Below are 21,181 nucleotides of genomic sequence, written 5' to 3' on the forward strand. Positions count from 1 at the left end.
GAAATTCCCTAAGATCTCTATTCCAAGTTCTATCCACACACATCTTCGTAGCATTGCCCTCCAGCCTTCGCTAGTCCATCTTTCCTTTACCTTTATCTGCAGTATAAGGAAAAGAAAGTATCTGTAAGCTTTCGCTTAGTAAGAAACCATCTACCTCACTAAAACATGCAATCGATGCAAATCATGCTTTGAAAACATGCTATTTAAAACACGTACTGATTGAACTAAAACATGGCATGCTATCATACAATACATAGCAATCAAAAGCTAGTCATGGCATACTATCATCTAAAGCAGGTGTAATAAAACTGAACATAGAGCTATCATACATAATCATAAGAGAGAGCTGAACTGAGCTAATTCTAGCAAATGCTAAAACTGTACTGATTTCACCTAGCTATCCTGTGGGAGTTTATAAACTATATACATATAATAGGTGAAAATACATAATCATGCTGCTGTTTGGGCCCGACGACTGTACTTGCTGTGCGCGCATCCCTAACTAAACCCAGGGTTGCAAATTCCGAATCTAGTAGGGTTTGCTAGGTTAGCTGAACCTAGGGACGACTATGGGAGTCCAACCCAATGGATATCTAATCCAGTACAGTGGCACTGAGAAAGTAAAATACTGAACATAAGCTAATAGCTATTGTCTTGCTTCTACCAGGTTGTCTAAACCCAGAGCTAGGTTATCTGAACCTAGAGGCGACTGTGGGAGCCCACCCATTGGACGTCTAGTCCTTTAAAAGTTGGAGCAAGACTAAATAGATTATGTAAATGCTTCTAGTGCATTTATCCAAGCTAATAAAATGCCTAATTTGCATTTGACTGCGCTAAACATTCTATTGAGCACCTGGTGTACGCTAGTGCACACCTTATGTGCTGAAATTTGCATACGACTAAACTAATGCATAAAAATCACACGAATAACTACTTATACCGCAGGTGAGGGGTTTCTTACCTCCTGTTCGGATTTTCTTACGATTCTAATCGCTAGATCTCCGAAGGAGACGATCCTTTCGACGATTTTCTCGCGTCCACGCGTTCCTCTCGCGGAGGGGAGCGTCCTCGTGTCGAAGTCGTCGCCGGAAGGTGCCCTTGGGCGGAACCCTAGCCTTCCTTGTGGTTGGCGCCGAGAGAGGAAGAAAAGAGAGGTGGGCGGCGGTGAGGTTTTGAGGAGAGGAAAAATCACGATCCAAATAACCCTTCACTTAATTATTTCTTATTTATATTAAGTGATCTAATTCGCCCCAACTCCAACTTAAATAAAATTGATTCCCTTTCCTTTCAGCACGGCCCTGCTGGGTTCACTTGGTTACTAGAGTCACCCTATAAGACATAGAGTTCGCTAGGTCCCGGGTTCAATTCCCGCGTAGGCTATTTTCGTTCTCTATTTATTTTTGCTACTTCCACTATTCTAAAAATTCCATAAAAATATCCTAAAATTCCATAAAATCGTAGAATATTTCTAAAATAGTTTTGAGAATTTTCGGGCGTTACAATCCCCCATACCTTATAAAAAGTTCGTCCTCGAACTTAGAATAACTCTGGGTACTTCTGTCTCATACTAGCTTCTGTCTCCCAAGTTGCCTCTTCTGCTGTGTGATTTTGCCAAATAACTTTTACTAATGGTACTTCCTTGTTCCGTAATTTCTTAAGTGCTCGATCTACTATCTGAGTAGGCCGACTATCATAGCTGAGGTCTTCGCGGACTTGTACCAGCTGGGGCTCAATCACCTGGGTGGTATCTGGGATATGCTCCTTCAGCATAGAGACATGAAATACGTTGTGGACAGCTGACATTTCCTGGGGTAGCTCTAACTCATATGCTACCTTGCCCACTCTTCTGCTGATAAAGTATGGTCCCACATATCTGGGACTTAGTTTGCCCTTCTTCCCAAAACGCATTACTCCCTTCATGGGAGCTACTCTGAGGAATACTGAATCCCCAACTGAGAACTCTAAAGGTCTGCGCCGTGTATCAGCATAGCTTTGATCTCTATCCTCAAGGATCTCGTATAGCTGCTGTGGTATCTGCTACTAGATCTGTCTGAAGCTCTAGTTCTTTCTGTTCACCACTCTCATACCAGCAAATTGGAGATCTGCACCTTCGCCCGTAGAGAGCCTCGTAAGGTGCCATACCGATAGTGGCCTGATAGCTGTTGTTATATGCAAATTCTGCTAAACTCAGATATCTACACCAACTTCCTTTGAAATCTAGGGCACATGCTCGGAGCATATCTTCAAGTACCTGATTTACCCGCTCCGTCTGTCCATCTGTCTGAGGATGGAAAGCTGTGCTGAACTTTAACTTCGTGCCCAAAGCTGACTGTACACACTCCCAGAAGTGTGATGTGAACCTACTATCTCTGTCTGATATAATGGTTCGTGGGACTCCATGTAGTCTAACGATCTCCTTGAGATACAACTGTGCTAGCTGTTCCATGGAGTAGGATATCCTGATAGCTAAGAAGTGGGCTGATTTAGTCAACCTGTCGACTATTACCCAGATGGTATCAAAATCATTCGTGGTTCTGGGTAGTCCCACTATGAAATCCATGGAAATGTCTTCCCACTTCCATTCGGGTATCTGAATGGGCTGCAAAACTCCTCCTGGTCTCTGATGTTCTGCCTTAACCCTCTGACAGGTTTGGCAGGTACTGACATATTGAGCGATGTCTCTCTTCATCCCAGGCCACCAAAAACGTTTCTTCAAGTCCTGGTACATTTTGGTGGAGCCAGGATGCATCGCATAGGGAGTCTTGTGAGCCTCCTCTAAAATCTTGCTTCGTAGTTCCTCTTGATCTGGAACGCATAATCTGTCACCAAAGTATAATACCCCGCTATCTGATATTCTGAACTCTCCACCTTCTGATTCTGCTATCCCTTGCTTGATTTTCTGAATTTCAGGATCCTGTTCCTGAGCTGTCTGAATGTCACCAAGCAAGGTAGACTCTAATGTCATAGTAGAGAGCCGTCCAACTATGAGCTCAAGACCGAAGTCTGTGATCTCCTTCTGTAGGGGCGGTGACATGGCTGCAAGAGATAATAGGGCAGCACTGGACTTTCTGCTAAGTGCATCTGCTACCCTATTTGCCTTTCCTGGGTGGTAGAGGATGTCTATATCGTAGTCCTTGACCAGTTCTAGCCATCTGCGCTGTCGCATATTCAGATCCTTCGTACTTTAGACTCTGATGATCTGTATACACTCTGCACTGAGCTCCATACAAGTAATGTCTCCAAATTTTGAGAGCGAACACCACTGCTGCAAGCTCAAGGTCATGAGTGGGGTAATTCCTCTCATAATCCTTGAGTTGTCTGGAGGCGTAGGCGATTACCTTGCCATCTTGCATCAGCACTACTCCTAGTCCCAACTTAGAGGCATCACTATATATATCAAAGCTATCTATGTTCTCTGGTAGAGTCAGAATAGGTGCACTGGTCAATCTCCTCTTTAGCTCGCTAAAGTCGCTCTCTGATCCTCCATCCCTGAAATTTTCTGCTCTTTCCGTAAGAGTCGCTGGGAGGCTATCCTGAGAAGTCCTCTACAAACTTTCTCGTACTTCTGGTTCTAAAGATTCTCACTATGGTCTTGGGTCTTTTCCAGTTACTCACAACTTCTATTTTACTAGGTCTACCATGATACCATCCTTGGAAATGATGTGACCGAGAAGGACACCTGATCTAACCAAATTCACATTTCGTGAACTTGGCGTATGGTGGTTCTGCTGAAGGGTCTGCAATACTATTTCCAGGTGCTCGAGTTCTCGAATAGATGAGAATGTCATCGATGAACACGATAACAAACTTGTCTAAGTATTCTCTAATACTGCTCATGAGGTCCATGAAAGTAGCGGGAGCATTTGTCACACCGAAGGCATGACTACGAACTCGTAATGTTCGTATCTAGTCCTGAATCTTTGCCTTGGGTATATCCTTATTTAACTTTCACTGATGATAACTTGATCTGAGGTCTATCTTAGAGAACACTGCCGCTCCTTTAGCTGATCGAACAGTCATCAATTCGGGAGAGGATACTGCTTGATGGTGACTTGGTTCGGTCCTGTAATCTATGCACAAGCATGCTTCCGCCCTTCTTCTTCACGAACAATACATGCGCTCCCATGGTGAGTGACTAGGACGTATGAAGCCCTTGCAGCTCCCGTAGTTGCTCATGAAGTTCCTTCAGCTTCTGCTGGAGCCATGCGGTAAGGTGCTTGGAGATAGGATTTGTACCGGGAATGAGTTCAATCTCAAATTCGATCTCCCGTTCGTGCTAGGCACGATAACTCTTGTGGAAGATCGGTAGTCACGTCACGACTCGGACCTCTGCTAGTCCGGGTCCTTGTCCCGACTTGATCGTACATGTGCTAAAAATCCGTACATCCCGAATCCATTAATCTCTGTGCTTCATAGCGGAGAGAAACTTTTGGCCTTTCTCTTGGGTTCTCCGATGAACTCGAACTGCACTTCTGCTTCGGGTTACGACTTTCTGTTTACGGCACTCGATGGAAGCACCGTATCGATCAAGAAGTCCATTCAAGATGACATCGAGTCGTCATATTTAGCACTATCGGATCACAAAAGAGTTCTCATGTCGCTATAATGACCGCACTCGAGCCGCGTGGATGCCATAATTTCTCCTGAAGGTAATGTTGGCTACTGAGTACCTCTGGAGGTATTGCTAACCTCTCAAATGCCTGGATATATATGAATGGGTTGCCCAGTGTCGAATAAGACAGTTGTACTTTTGTTGTAAAATACTAATCGACCTGTAACAACTGCCGAGGCATTCGCTCGTCTTCTCGGTTAAGGAGTAGATCCTTGCATTCGTCATGGCTGAGGGCCTTGGTTGATGTGTGGACCATCTAGAGCGGCTGCATCCGATGTAACTGGGCCGGCTGGAATCGACTGTGGTGGAGGAAGACTAGTCTTATTCGGGCACCTGCTTAGCCATATGCCCTTCCTGTCCACATTCAAAGCATTCTCGGGTGCACTTGCGACAAACTCTGGTGGAATTTCCAAGTAGCACACTTTGGATAATCTGTTGCTAGGCGGCCTCCTTTGGGTAACTCGGCTTGCGCTTATTGCTAGAGTTCCTTCCAATTAAGTCGGGCCCGTTGTTTCCAGTGCTGAACCTCCTTGACCTTTAGATTCCGTGAGAACTTGCTTCTGCTGCTTGATATTGTTCTGGTAGTGCTCGGTGGTCAGAGCACTGCTGACTAGTTCTTCGGTGGTTTGCGGCCTGTGAACGCTGCCAGCCACGTTCATTGCTATTTCCGGCCTCAGCATCTTGAGCATCAACCAGACTCTTTCTTTCTCTGTGCAGACTAGTTCAGGGCATAGACGAGCCAATCTATTAAATTTCTTCACGGCTTCCTCAACTGATAGGTTGCCCTGACGAAACTCAGTGAACTCGTCGTAGTGGCGGTTGGTGACCCGCATGTGAAAGAACTCCTCGAAGAATTCCTTCTCGAACTCAGCCCATGTCATTTGGTTCATTGGGCGCTTCGCTCTGATTCTCTCCCACCACATGCGTACATCTCCTGTCAGGTAGAAGGAGGCGCACTTCACCTTCTCATGTTCTGGCCAGTCCAGGAGCTCCATCGTACTCTCCAGTGTTTTGAACCAGGCTTGAGCATCCCATGGTTCACTGGTGTCTGAGAAGTTCTCGGGCTTAACTCTCTGCCACTGGATCAGATAGGCCTCTCTTTTTGCCTCTGCTGCTAGGGCTACTGGTGCTGAAGGCTGGACTGGTGGAACCTCTAAGACTACTGGCGTTGCCAAGTTTGGTTCCGGTGTGACTGTGGGAGTATTCTGCTGATTAGCCTTTAAGATGGCTATCTCCTGTTGCTGTTCAGCTAACTGCTGCTGTAACTGAGCCACTAATGCTGTCAGGTCTGAGGGAGGCACTGAACTGCCTGCCTCATGCTGGGGCTCAGTAGCTGGTGCCCTTCTAGCTGGGCGTCCTCGTGCTATTTCTAAAGGAACCAAGGACATACATGACCAATACAATCATAATGGAGTAACTATTGTTATCATGTTAACTACTATCATAAACAAGCATGCTTTAGTTATATCTAAACATGAAACAAGAAACATAAAGAAAGTGAGAGAGGTTCTTACTTGGAAGCTGCAGGTTCAATGCTGATGTGTGTGTAGGAAGTATGGAAACTGCTCTGATACCACTCTGTAACGACCCGCCTCCCACTGACTAGGTTGTGAGGCCGATCGTTACATTAATCTGTGCTAAACTATTCCCTGACCATCATTAAACCTAGTTGCGGAACTGTACTATTTAAAATTTTGCTAATCTATCATCATTTCTTGGTTCTACATGTGCTAAGGGGTGTAATCTAAGCTGTTGTTAATATATTTTACGTCCCTCATGGTCAAGGAGCTGGACTAAAGGTTTCCCGGCTGATTTCAGGCCTCCCAATCGATCCACAGATCGATTGGAATGGTTGAATCGATCCAGTGATCGATTCAGCCGGATACTGTATGCGGGACTTGGGTTGGATCGATCCAGTGATCGATCCAGCACGCTACTGTGCTCGGGGCGATATTCTGGATCGATCGGCTGATCGATCCAGTCTGGCCAATCGATCCAGTGATCGATCCCAGAGCCTTCTGTTCGCTACAGAAATTGCTGGATATATCGGCTGATCGATCCAGAAGCCTACTGTTCGCGGAACAACTTGCCCAATCGATCAACTGATGGATTGGGAACCCTCGAATCGATCAGCTGATCGATTCGAGTTTCTGATTTCAACCAAGGGTCTGATTTCAACACTTGTTCGTGCCAAAATCACCTATAACATTTCTAAACTAAATGCCAAACATTCTAACATCACAAAAATAGTATTCTAAACATGATAGGATGCTTGATTAACTAATTCATAACATTTAACATGCTAAGGTGCAAAATAACCAAATGCTAAAAAGTTCTAGTGCTTAAACAAGCTTGCTGAAATTCCCTAAGATCTCTATTCCAAGTTCCATCCATACACATCTTCGTAGCATTGCCCTCCAGCCTCCGCTAGTCCATCTTTCCTTTACCTTTATCTGCAGTATAAGGAAAAGAAAGTATCTGTAAGCTTTCTCTTAGTAAGAAACCATCTACCTCACTAAAACATGCAATCGATGCAAATCATGCTTTGAAAACATGCTATTTAAAACACGTACTGATTGAACTAAAACATGGCATGCTATCATACAATACATAGCAATCAAAAGCTAGTCATGGCATACTATCATCTAAAGCAGGTGTAATAAAACTGAACATAGAGCTATCATACATAATCATAAGAGAGAGCTGAACTGAGCTAATTCTAGCAAATGCTAAAACTGTATTGATTTCACCTAGTTATTCTGTGGGAGTTTAAAAACTATATACATATAATAGGTGAAAATACATAATCATGCTGCTGTTTGGGCCCGGCGACTGTACTTGCTGTGCGCGCATCCCTAACTAGACCCAGGGTTGCAAATTCCGAATCTAGTAGGGTTTGCTAGGTTAGCTGAACCTAGGGACGACTATGGGAGTCCAACCCAATGGATATCTAATCCAGTACAGTGCCACTGAGAAAGTAAAATACTGAACATAAGCTAATAGCTATTGTCATGCTTCTACTAGGTTGTCTAAACCGAGAACTAGGTTATCTGAACCTAGAGGCGACTGTGGGAGCCCACCCATTGGACGTCTAGTCCTGTAAAAGTTGGAGCAAGACTAAATAGACTATGTAAATGCTTCTAGTGCATTTATCCAAGCTAATAAAATGCCTAATTTGCATTTGACTGCGCTAAACATTCTATCGAGCACCTGGTGTACGCTAGTGCACACCTTATGTGCTGAAATTTGCATACGACCAAACTAATGCATAAAAATCACACGAATAGCTACTTATATCGCAGGTGAGGGGTTTCTTACCTCCTGTTCGGATTTTCTTATGATTCTAATCGCTAGATCTCCGAAGGAGACGATCCTTTCGACGATCTTCTCGCGTCCACGCGTTCCTCTCGCGGAGGGGAGCGTCCTCGTGTCGAAGTCGTCGCCGGAAGGTGCCCTTGGGCGGAACCCTAGCCTTCCTTGTGGTTGGCGCTGAGAGAGGAAGAAAAGAGAGGTGGGCGGCGGTGAGGTTTTGAGGAGAGGAAAAATCACGATCCAAATAACCCTTCACTTAATTATTTCTTATTTATATTAAGTGATCTAATTCGCCCCAACTCCAACTTAAATAAAATTGATTCCCTTTCCTTTCAACACGGCCCTGCTGGGTTCACTTGGTTACTAGAGTCACCCTATAAGACATAGAGTTCGCTAGGTCCCGGGTTCAATTCCCGCGTAGGCTATTTTCGTTCTCTATTTATTTTTGCTACTTCCGCTATTCTAAAAATTCCATAAAAATATCCTAAAATTCCAGAAAAATCGTAGAATATTTCTAAAATAGTTTTGAGAATTTTCGGACGTTACACCACTAGACCTAGGGTTTGTTCCATAACTATATGGAACTCTATGGTAAGTAGGTACATCCTTTTTGGTTTTAGGTTTGTATCCCAAACCTTTATGGCCCTTGGATGACCCTTGTTGTCCTAAACTTAGTTTTTGCTCATTTTGCCCTTTAAGGATATTTTCTATCCTTTTTAGGGTCTTTTCTAGTTTGTCAACTCTTGACCTCAAGACTTGATTTTCCATCACTAAGTCCTTAGTTTTTGGTTCTCCATTAAGTCCATGAGCATTTTTGTTTCTAGGCTTGTAGCTAAAATCCTTAGAGTTCTTGCCGAAAATTCCATCTACCTTCCTAACCCTAGGTGTGTAGTTTTAGCATGGAGAGCCATGTGTTTTTCCTTAATGCTATCATGCTCTCTATTCTTATGGTAAATAACATTAAAGTGATAAAGACTTGACTTAACATGATTTTTTCCATTGTTCAAGGGAGTAGGCTCAATAAATGATACCTTTCTTTTTACCTTGGAGACTCCCCCTTGAGGTGTGCTTCCTCCTTGAGCCTTGACCGTCTTCTTCCCCTTGGGACATTGACTCTGGTAATGTCCCTTTTGATTGCACAAAAAGCACACAATGTGCTCCTTGCTCCTTTTTGTTCCGGGAGCGGTCTCCTTGGGTTTCTCCTTGCCCTTTTGTGTCGCTTGGCCCTTCTTCTTGGCCAATTTAGGGCATTTACTTTTGTAATGCCCTTTTTCCCTACATTCAAAGCAAATGATATGATTTTTGTTATTTTCTATTGAAATTGTTATACCTTTGCTTGTAGGGGTGGCATCTTCTCCTTTTGATCCAGAGGTTGAAGCTTCCTCTTGATCCGAACTTGATACTCCTCCAATAGATTTGTCTTGACTTGTGGAGGTGGAAGCTTCTTCATCCTCTTCTTCTTTTGACCCGGATGTGGAGGCTTCTTCTTGCTCTTGATCTGGTGTCAATGAAAATTGCTCCCCCTCAATCCTAGAGGTTGAGGCTTCCTCATCCTCATCTTGTACATGGAACAAGGAGTATGCTCCCTCCTTGCCTTCTTCATTGCATTCCTTTGAAGATGAAGCTTCTTGAACTTCCTCTTCTTCGGAAGTTGAGCATCTCTCAACTTCGGAGTCCTCTTGCTCTTTATTTTGATCCAATGAGTCACCCTCTTTGGATTTTTCTTGGTCTGGTACAGTGGAGGGGATCTCATGAATTGATGCCAATTTGCTCCAAAGCTCCTTGGCATCCTTGAACTCTCCAATTTTTCCAAGAATATGGCTAGGCAATAGATTGACCAAAATCTTGGTCACTTTATCATTGGCCTCACATCTTTGGATTTGTTCTTGGCTCCATTTGCTTTTCTTGAGGACTTTGCCCTTGGAATTTGTTGGAGCCTCGAAACCTTCCATGAGAGCAAACCATTGCTCTATCTCCACCATCAAGAAATTCTCGATCCTTGATCTCCAAAGATCGAAGCTTATCATGTTGAATGGCGGAGGCACCCTCGTGTCGAATCCGAGTCCATCTCGAAATTTCATTTGAAGTTGAGCTTCTTGTGATGAAGTCTTCGACTTGTAGAATTGCTCCAACTTCTTCACCCTCTAGCTTTGCCCCTTCCGGCGATGATTCTGGTGAAGAGCGGCCTCGCTCTGATACCACTTGTTAGGACCGATTATGTAGCTAAAGGGGGGGGGGTGAATAGCTCAGTGTGTACTTCGTGTTCTTCGTTACTTGTTTCTTCGAGGTATGCAGCGGAAAATACAAAGAAACAAAATACACAACACTAATAAGAGGATTTACTTGGTATCCACATCACAAGAGGTGACTAATCCAAGGATCCACACACTCACGCACCCTCTGTTGGATCATGAAACGTCGATAGAGGGGGGGGTGAATATCGATTCAAAAAAATCATGTTAATAAGAGTTAAGCGCAACGGAATAAAAAACTTAGGCAAACTGAACAAGGTGTTTTTTTACTTCATTCGGAGCCTGTGACGACTCCTACTCGAAGGCCCGTACTCCTTGAGTACTTTCGTTGGGCAATTCACTAGCAATTCGAAATACTATTACAAATTAAGGTACAGAAATGCTAATGGAAATAAAGAGATATCGACAAGAAAGTTAACCAAAGAAGAAGGAGCATTTTGTCGGAGCTTTGTTAGCGTCGCAGGAGAGTAGAGCAGCAGAGCAAGCAGTCGAAGAGTTCTCAGTTGTTATTGAAGCTCCACCCCTGGGGCTTCTTTTATATGCTGCTCCGGGCGCCTGGATCCCTTCCGGGCGCCCTGGTGGGACATGGCAGGTCTAATCAGCGAACTCCACGTGGCGACGACTCGGCCTGGATAAAATTCACCTCCGGGCGCCTGGACCTCCTATTTCCAGGAACTCCTTCTCCTACAAAATAGAGTTAGTCCGAGGCAAATATATATCCTGTAAAACAGATTGTTAGCATAGTTAAAGTTCAGCAAAGTAATAGAAAAAGAGTATGACTTAGATTCCGTCTTTCCGAGACCAGAATCTAGTCACGATCTCGACTTAGATATCCGAAATGGATCTAAGTCGGATCGACGCCTAATGTTCCCTTCCAGGGAACGCGTCTTCACAGTCACTCCCCTCCAGTGACTTACCTCACTTACCTGCCAGACGTCCGGTCAGCCCGTCGACCCGTCTGGACTTCGTGCCAGCTATTCGGTCAGCCCGTCGACCTAGCTAGGCTTCGTGCCTAAGCATCCGGTCAGCCCGTCGACCTGCTTGGACTTCGTGCCAGCTATCCGGTCAGCCCGTCGACCTAGCTGGGCTTCGTGCCAGACATCCGGTCAACCCGTCGACCTGTCTGGACTTATCCTGCACACTCGATCAGAGTGTTAGATCAACAATAAACCTAACTTAACCTATTTGTCATTCATTAAAACCTGTGTTAAATCGTTAGTGCTAACTGCACCAACACCCTCTACTATGAATAACACTCCTTTATGGTAACTACCAAAGGCGGAGACGCCCTACAAGACTCTCAATACAAGAAGAAAGAAAAGGGCAGTAAAGAACAAGCAAAAGCTTACAAGAAGTGCAATAAAAGCCCTAACCCTAACTTCCCTTCTTCGCCTCTTGACTTGGACAAAACTTCCAAGAATCTTCAAGATCTGGCGTGGAGAGCTCTGTGGAGAAGCTGTGTAGTCGCCTATGAAGATCGGAGCTGTATGCATGAAGTTCTGCTGAAGGAAACGCTCGCCTGCAGCTAAATACGACGCCAACGGTCGGATCCCGATCGATTGGATTGCTCCCAATCGATCGGGGAGGCTTTGGATCGATCGACCGATCGATCCAAAGCGCCTCTGTGCTCTCTGGAATAGCCTGGATCGATCGACCGATCGATCCAGGGCTTATTGCGCGAAATCGCACCTCCCAATTGATCGACTGATCGATTGGGAGCTCTGAATCGATCGCCCGATCGATCCAAAGGGGCTTTGTTCGTGCGACACTTCTCCCCAATCGATCCACTGATCGATTGTGTAACGACCCGCCTTCTACTGACTAGGCTGTGAGGCCGATCGCTACATTATGCTGTGCTAAATTACTATTGCGGAAATCTGGATTGATTAAAATTTTACTAAACTGATTACTGTAAAATCTGAACTTAATATTCTAGGTGTACCTAGGAGTTGTACATATGCTAGGGAAGATAATCTATGTCTCTCGGATGTCCTGCTAGCTGTAATCAGGCATTTCAATCGATCCATGAATCGATTGGGCTGTCGGATCGATCCAGTGATCGATCCAATGATCGAACCAGATTGATCCTGGCACGGATCCACAAGCTTTATCGCTTTTGTATGCGGCTGGATCGGTCTACCGACCGATCCAGGAATACACTGATCGGTCGGTAGACCGATCCAGTGGCTCACTGATCGGTCGGCTGACTGATCAGTGAGCTTTTGTACTCTCTGCTAACTCTCTGTTCGCGACTGGATCGGTCAGCTGACCGATCCAGTGGCACTGCCCCATTTCTGATCGATCTGTAGATCGATCTGGGTTTCTGATTTCACACCGAAACTCTGATTTCAGCACTAGTTCGTGCCAAAACCTCACACAACAATTATACAATGCATGGAAAATATTCTAATATCCACTAACTAGCATTCTAACATGACATAGTGCAAGGTTTATTAATTCATAGCATTTAAACCACTAGAAATGCATAAAAGTGTCTTAAGAAAAGAAACTAAGTTCTTAATTTGCTAAACTTCCTAAGGATCTTCATTCCAGGTTCCTGCCACACACACCATCTCTGCATTGACCTCCAGCTTCCTCTGCTAGTCCATCTTCCCTTTACCTTTATCTGCAGTATAAGGGAAAATAGTATCTGTAAGCTTTAAGCTTAGTAAGAAACCAACTACCTCACTAAAACATGCAACGATGCAAACATGTTTTTAAAGAATGCTATTTAAAAACATGCACTGAATTTGTTAAAGCATGGCATACTGAAGTTACATGGCATAAATACTGAAACATGACATGCATAATAAAATCTAAGCATGGAGCTATCTCATGGTATCAACTAGGAGAACTAAACTGAAACTGAAACTAAAACTGAGCTAAAACTATATTCACATAACTAGATTACAAGTTTGAAAGCTATTATCATAATAAGTGAAAATAGTAATCATGCTGCTGTTTGGGCCCGGCAACTGTACTTGCTGTGCGCGCATCCCTAGCTAGACCCAGGTTTGCAAGTCCCGCATTTAGTAGGGTTTACTAGGTTATATGAACCTAGGGACGACTGTGGGAGCCCAACCCAATGGACATCTGGTCCAGTATAGTGACACTGAAAATAAAATACTGAATATAGCTACTGATTGTTTATTTTGCTGTTTCTAGGTTATCTGAACCTAGAGCTAGGTTATCTAAACCTAGAGGCGACTGTGGGAGCCCACCCATTGGACCGTAGTCCCATGTTAGCTAAAACTAGACTAATATACTGATTTAAATGTTACTAATGCATTTAACTGAGCTGTTAAAAATATCTGAGGTAGTATTTAGCTACACTAATCATTTTGTCGAACACTTGGTGTGCTCCAACTCTCCCCTCTAATAGGGAGACCACCTCTAGGCACCCGACAACGTCTAGAGCCTCCAACTGAAGGAGAACAACGTGTCTGGCCCATCTAGAGGTGCTCAACTAGATCCCTAATCTGCGAGGAGGGTTTAAACACACCCTGAGTGCCGAAAAATTTGCATATAGCTAAACTAAAGGCATGCAATCAAACGAAAGCTACTTATACTGCAGGTGAGGGGTTTCTTACCTCGTACGCTAATTTTCTTACAACTCTATTCGCTAGAATTCCGGTGGAGACGATCCTTTCGACAATCTCCTCGCTCCAACGCGTTCTTCTCGTGGAGGGGAACGTTCTTGTGCTGAAATCGCTGCCGGAAGGTGCTCTTAAGGTCCTAGGGAGAGAACCCTAGAGTTGGCGCCGAGAGGAAGAAGGAGAAGGAGAGGGGTGGCGTGTAAGGTGAGGTCTCGGTGGAGAATTCCCGAACCAAAGAAAAATAAACCAAACCCCACTTAAATTTTCTATTTATATCAAGTGGGTAACTCGGCCCAACTTAAATATAAATATTATTGATTCCCTCTTCTTTCAGCACACCCCTGCTGGGGCTCCTGGCTAGCCGGATTCACTTAAGTCTTGGCTCGGCTAGAGGTCATGGGTTCAATTCCCGCGAAGTCCGTTTTACGCTTATATTTATTTTTGCTACTTCCACTACTCTAAAAATTCCGGAAAAATATCTAAAAATTCCAGAAAAATCATACAATATTTCTAATATAGTTTTGAGAATTTTCGGGCGTTACAGATTGGGATAATGCCTGTCGCGGGGACTCACCCAATCGATCGGCCGATCGATTGGGCATGATCCAATCGATCAGCTGATCGATCCAGATCTTGGTTTTTGCCCAAAACCAAGTCTAAAGCCCTCTAAACCAACATCCAGTCAACCATGACTTGTTGGTACATAAAACCTAGCATCCGGTCACCCTTGACTAGCTAGGACTCTCTCACCAAGTGTCTGGTCAATCCCTTTGACCCACTTGGACTTTTCTCTAAAGCCCTCTAAACCAACATCCAGTCAACCATGACTTGTTGGTACATAAAACCTAGCATCCGGTCACCCTTGACTAGCTAGGACTCTCTCACCAAGTGTCTGGTCAATCCCTTTGACCCACTTGGACTTTTCTTCCTCGTGCCAAGTATCTGGTCAATCCCTTTGACCTACTTGGACTTTTCTTCCTTGTGCCAAGTATCCGGTCAATCCCTTTGACCTACTTGGACTTTCACCAGATGTCTGGTCAACCTTGACTCATCTGGATTTCCCCGTGCCTGGCATCACTCACCAGGACTTCCCTTCTGCCTAGCTTCACTCATTAGGACTTCTCTTCTGCCTGGCTTCACTCACCAGGTCTTTCACCTAGCTTCACTCACTAGGATTTTCACCTGGCTTCACTCACCAGGATTTTCCTCTGCCTGGCTTCACTCACCAGGACTTCCCTTCTGCCTAGCTACACTCACTAGGACTTCTCTTCTGCCTGGCTTCACTCACCAGGTCTTTCACCTAGCTTCACTCACCAGGATTTTCTTTTAACTGACTTCACTCACCAGGACTTCCTTTGCCTATCCTCCAAGTTAGGACTTTCACATGGCTTCACTCACCAGGATTTTCCAGTCAAGTATCTGGTCAACCTTGACCTACTTGACTCTCTATCACAATCTCCACACATGAACAATTGCACCTGTAATCTCCATGTGTTGTCTACATGTATTGTCAAACATGTATTGTCAAATCATCAAAACATAAACATTAAGATTCGAGCTTGACCCAATTCAAGCTCAGTCAAAGTAGGTCAACCTTGACCTGGGGAATATTGCACCAACAATCTCCCAACAGTCAGGACTGATTTAGTCAAGACTGAATTCCTATACATCAAAGCTGGGAGAACGACATTAACTGAAAAAGGTAAAAAGTATAAATTCAAGGAAGAGGCAATTTTAAGATGATGAAGGATCAGTGAGGGAAATTATATAACTTACCAAAGGGAGCCTCCAATTCTGTGTCTATAGAGCTTATTCCAAAGATAAAAAGCAGACCTTCAACAACTAATGCTGGTAAATAGAATTTAGCCCCTTTTAGTTTTGACATAGATGCATGAAAGGTCAAGTCCACAGCTTCATCCTTGGGATTTGGAAGAGCAGGAAGAGTTCGTTGCCAAGTGATAGAGTATAGAGGAGGAGAAGGGAGGTGCAAAAAGAAGAATTTTTGTCTCCATTATGCTTGTGTTGGGATTTTGTTGAATAAGATAGCCTTGGGGCGACTTTGGAACTTAAAGAGGTTATCTTCTACTTGACGGAGAACAAAAAATTGGTGGAACAAATGGGGAGAAGGGGGAAAGTCAAGTAATTAGGAAACAACGACAAAGGCAGATAATATAGAGAAAGATTGAGGAATGAGTTGATTCAGGGGTACGTTGAAATACTGACTTACAACGATGAAGAAAGGGTGGAGAGGAAGACGAAAGTTGGATAGTGCTTGTTCCCAAAAGACAATGACACTCCCTGGAGGAGGAAGATGGGGGCGATCCTCTGGAGTAGGAAGGACCAAATAGGAAGGGAATCCATAATCTAAGCGCATTGCATAAACTTCCGACTCACTGGCACTGGAAGAGCAATGGGTGAAGCACTCAGAGGAGGAAGAAGAAGAGGCCATCGTGGACAAAAGATCAGGGGGAGAAGGAGAACCGCGAATGGAATAGAGAAAGAAGGGATATTGCAGAGGAGGAAGACGATAGGATGAACCCTTGATGTATCTCTAAAACCCTCAATGCAATTATCGAGAAGGGTAAATGGCAGATAGGGAAAAAAGCAAAAGTGAGAGAATCGACGACAAACCAGTAGATACATAGGTAAAATATTAGGTATACGAAAATAGGTACACCTGTAATCGCAAGGGTGGCATTCCTGAAGTACAAGTTCAAACTGAAAAAGTTGCGAGATTCGGAGGGAAGGTATGATTAATCTTTTGAGATCCTGGTAAACTCAGATTCATAGGACGTATGAAATAAAAAGCAGATCGGCTGAATAGGCTCGCCCTGTCACCATAGGCCAAACAGAAATTACAGGCGTCTAACTCGACTGACCGAGCAATCCAAGTTAATAAGCTTGCCATGCCGTTATATACCGAGCAAGAAATAACCAACATAGGTAATTCCACTTGGCTCTCATGTACAGAGAAGATAACTAGTGTCAAGGGGAAAAACATAGGCAAGTGCACGAGGTTACTCGAGATTAAGCAAACATATAGTGAATATACCCTATTCCTCACAGGGTGACCAAAAGAAGAAACACACACACACACACACACATATATACTAAGTGATTAGGACGGGTCGACTGGGATATTAATTTACATATGCATGAACACACAATCATTCGGCCAATCCCCGTAACTGCATACATAAAGAAGATGAACAAACATTCAGAAAATATGATTAATTGAAGGAAAATAAAGTGAGTAATACCAAATCCAAGAGAGAAGTCATCTTGAATTCATCATAAAGAGAGAGTTTGCAGAACACTAGAATTACAACATAACAACAACTATAGCAGCTGTGGAAATAAGCCGGGAGGACAATCTTTTAGTAATTTCCTCCGGTCAGGAAAGCCGGGGGGAGGATTGGATACTAATACTTTTAATTCCTTTAACTCCCTCACCCCCCAATGCAGTGCATAATTCACAGTCCGTATAAGAGAATCAGAAACGGGAATGAGGAAAGCAAAAGACTTGAGATATTCCTTCTTCTTCTTCTCAAAGCGAGCATCCTCACCAGCTTTATAATCTGGCAATTCTTCTTGGGAAGCCTTCAGAGCAACTTCTTTAAGGTTTAAAGTAGATAATTGTTTAGCCAGTGTGGTTGTGTGGGTGTCCTTTAATGATTGTAGTTGGGAGGATAATTGAGCAATTTCAGAGGTGTATTTCTCCAACTTGGAAGAGAGCTCATCACCACGGGCATTGGCTGATAATAGCTGAGACTGAAGACTCTCTACATCAGCCTTGTACTGGCAGGATTGCTCAGTCTCAGTCTTAAATGACTGGCGGGCCTCTTCCAATTGGGCAGACAAACCCTTTAGTTTCTTGGCCACCTGGTCAGGAGATAGCTCGGAGACCTGTTTCTTCAGTGCTGCATTTTCTTGGATTAAGGTATGAAGCAAATGGGTTATGCTCATGTTATATATCCAGCGTTGTAGATTAATGAGCATTAAAAGGATACGTAAGAAAATAAGACCGGAAAGGGAAAAAGGGTACCTTCATCTCCTCAAGAGAGAATTTACCAGTCATTTCAGAGTAATCGATTCTTTCAATTAATCAACGTACCTCCTCCTCAGCTGTGGTGAAAGATCCTCCAAAGAGTATAGGTAGAGTAGTAGTAAGGGAAGAAGTGGAAGACAAAGTAGCCTAAATCGAAGGGGGACAGTAAATACGGTATGGTGAGTTGTGGGGGGTAAGCTCATTTGTTCAGGAAAATTCATAAACAAGGGAGGCGAAGAACTACCATTGGGAATAGGTATGGTGGCAGAAGAAGAAGGAACAAGAGTAGGATAAAGGGATGAAAGAGGGAGATCAGGAGAAGGAGGAGCAGCATCCACGGGGGGAAGGTCTTCAGAATGAGAAATAGATTTTTGTTTCGGGGACGGAGCAAGGGTCAGTTTACATTTTTTCTTGTCGGGGGCTTCTAAATGAGACTTCTCTGAAGCCGAAGGGGAGGCAAGCTCAACAATTGTGGGAAGTTCATGAGAGTTTCCTTCTGGAACTACAACTTGAGAAGTAGAAACGTCCTCTGTGATATTGGGGGCTTCTGACGAAGAGGGCTGGCCCAATGCGGCAAGAAGTTCTTGCTCCTTATCTTTAACTGCTTCTTCCGCCAAACACAACTGCCCATCAATTGTAGCTTCAAATAGAGCATCCACTATACAAAGTAAAAAATACCTTAGTTAGTAAAAAAAAGGATTGTAATAGATAAAGGGTGACTTGCCAAGGGAGCCACAAAGCCCTATCTGAACGTGGCTCAATCCAAAAAGATAAATAACATCATCCCGAATCCATTTGTGCATGAATAAACGATAACCTGATAACTTTTGTGAGTAAGTAGTGAAGGAAGGATGTCTATGCAATTCCTTCACGTCAGGAAGAGCAGGAAGAGAGGATTTCCAAGAAACAGACCAAGGGATGGATTCAAGGAATTTTACAAAGAAAAAGCGTGATTTCCATCTCTTGATGGAAGAGGACATTTCTTCAAAAAAGGTCATTTTAGGCCTGGATTGAAACAAAAAGACACCATGCTCTGACCTCTTAGTATAGGAGAACATAAAGAAATTCTGAGGGATTGGAGGGATATCAAAGAGGCGGAAGAGCATGAACAAACCATAAAGATAACGAAAGACATTAGGGGCGAATTGTTGCAAGGGGATATCAAAGAACTGATTTATTTCTACCAGAAAAGGGGGGATGAGAAAACGTAAATCGGCTACCATTTGGTCTTTGAAGAATGTGACATGATTTTCAGGAGGGAGATGAGGGCGAGAATCATAATCAAGAATAGCAATACGATAGGCTTTAGGAATTCCATATAAGGAACAGAGAGCAAACCTATCATCTTTGTGAAAGGTCGATGAGGTTTGAGTGTACCATGCGGAAAATAATTCTTAAACCATATAGAAATATAAGAATGAAAAATGACTTACTAAAGCCTTAGGAAGAAGGACGACAAGGAAAGGCTGGAGAAGAAGGAAGGACGACAAAAGCTAAGTTATGACACTAATAGAGAGCGTAAGAAAGAAGACGAAGGAATAAGGATATAAAGGGTTTAGGGGTTTTCAAAAATATTAGTGAACAACAATCACCATTGGATGTGAACAGACTTCACAATGGTAGTTGTTGATTTATCGAAGAAAGAATATGATAAGATGTTGCCAAAAAGCGTGCGAGCGATTACATCAGGAGGAAGAAAGTGGTAACACGTGTCGAAAATCCATAAACGAGCATTTATGATGGATATAACAAGGCAAATCATGCTCGGATTAGTGCCGCAGCATCATACATCGCCGATACTCTCTTTCCGTTGAAGAACCAATTAACGAAGAGAAGATTTTGAAAAAGGTATTCGACTTCCTAGGTGTAATAAAGGAAGGAATGGAAAATATAAAATGACATTATCAAATCATGACTTATTAAAATTTAGAATATATCAACAGACTATGATGCCGATCTGTCTTATAGACAGGCCAGCACTCAGAAATTTGACCAAGTTCAAACCCGCCTGAGCTCATACACAAAAGTTCTTATTTAGTTATTTCTTACACAATCAGCTACGTGCATACACATGCTCCTGCTCTCAAGTATACACACGAGACTCTAATATCATTACTAGTAACTTTATAACCACAGTAAGGAAGGGGGAATATTTTACCCGGTACTGTTGTAGGTCGAAAAAAATCTGTTGTCCAACGAAATCTCATTTCCGTTTATAGACGCCAGATTGTGCTTCCACACCTAAATGAGGGCAGGAAATAGAATGACAGCTTGGACAAAGAGGAGAAATTTGCCTTGTCCTCTGACGTTTGTGGGGTTCCCCCTCATAAACAAGTGACTGAAAGGTCCTCTCCGACCTAATATGAGCTAACTCAGCTTGTAGGAAATCCACCTTAGCTTTATGCCGATCCAAAGCTCGTTGTTGCTGAGATATTAGTAGACCATCTGCATAAGCTTTTCTGTTTAGATCAGCCACCTCTGAGGTATGCTGGGCCCTTAGAGTATCCAGCTCCTCAGTCTTTTGCTTCAACTCCAAGTAGGCTTGGTCCCTCAAAGCCACTTCTGACTGAACCTGTGATTGAGCTGAGAGTAGACACACCTCAAGTTCCTGTTGAGGGGAACGATGTAAATCTAGGGCTTGCACAACCTCATTTAAGAATTTCTCCTTCTCACGTAGCAGTTGATCCCAAGGAGGGGGTTCTGAAGCCATGACTCTTGTTAAATCTTAAGAGGAAAGTAAGACTACAAGGAGCGAAGGTGAAGGGGGAAGGGAGCAAGAGCACAACTCTATTTAACTTGCTAAAAGAAGTCACGAGATCTCTGTAGGAGAAGTCACGAGATCACTGTAAAAGGAGTCACGAGATCACTGTAAAAAGATGTCACCAGATCATTGTAAAAGTTATCACGGTGTCGCCACGGAAGGTATCAAGAAGCCCGAGATAGACATAGGTCTAGTCAGTTGGCTACACATCCTTCGACTAGACTTAAAGGGGAGGCTAGTGATATGGGTTATGATAAGTGGACCCTTTACAGGAGAGAAAAAGGGGGCAATAAGGACTAGGAAGGTGGAAAAAAGGTTTTTTGACTTGGTAAGAGTGTTGCTACATGTTGGGCAGGCAAAGACCGGTCGAACATAATAGACTGGCTGAGTATATGAGTTCGGCCGATAAAGATTGGCCGGGTATAAGTGTTAGAGTGTATACTAAAGCCTAGCTTTTAGTATAAATATTTATCTAGAAATAAGAATCACATGAGTCAAATATCTACATTTATGATAAATATAGTTGTTCAATTAATTTATATTGTAGATAACATGGTGTGTGGTGTCACACACAGAAGATCATGTTATCAGTTCTTTATA

The sequence above is a fragment of the Zingiber officinale genome, chromosome 5B, assembly GCF_018446385.1.
Source record: "Zingiber officinale cultivar Zhangliang chromosome 5B, Zo_v1.1, whole genome shotgun sequence".
Lineage (NCBI taxonomy): Eukaryota > Viridiplantae > Streptophyta > Magnoliopsida > Zingiberales > Zingiberaceae > Zingiber > Zingiber officinale.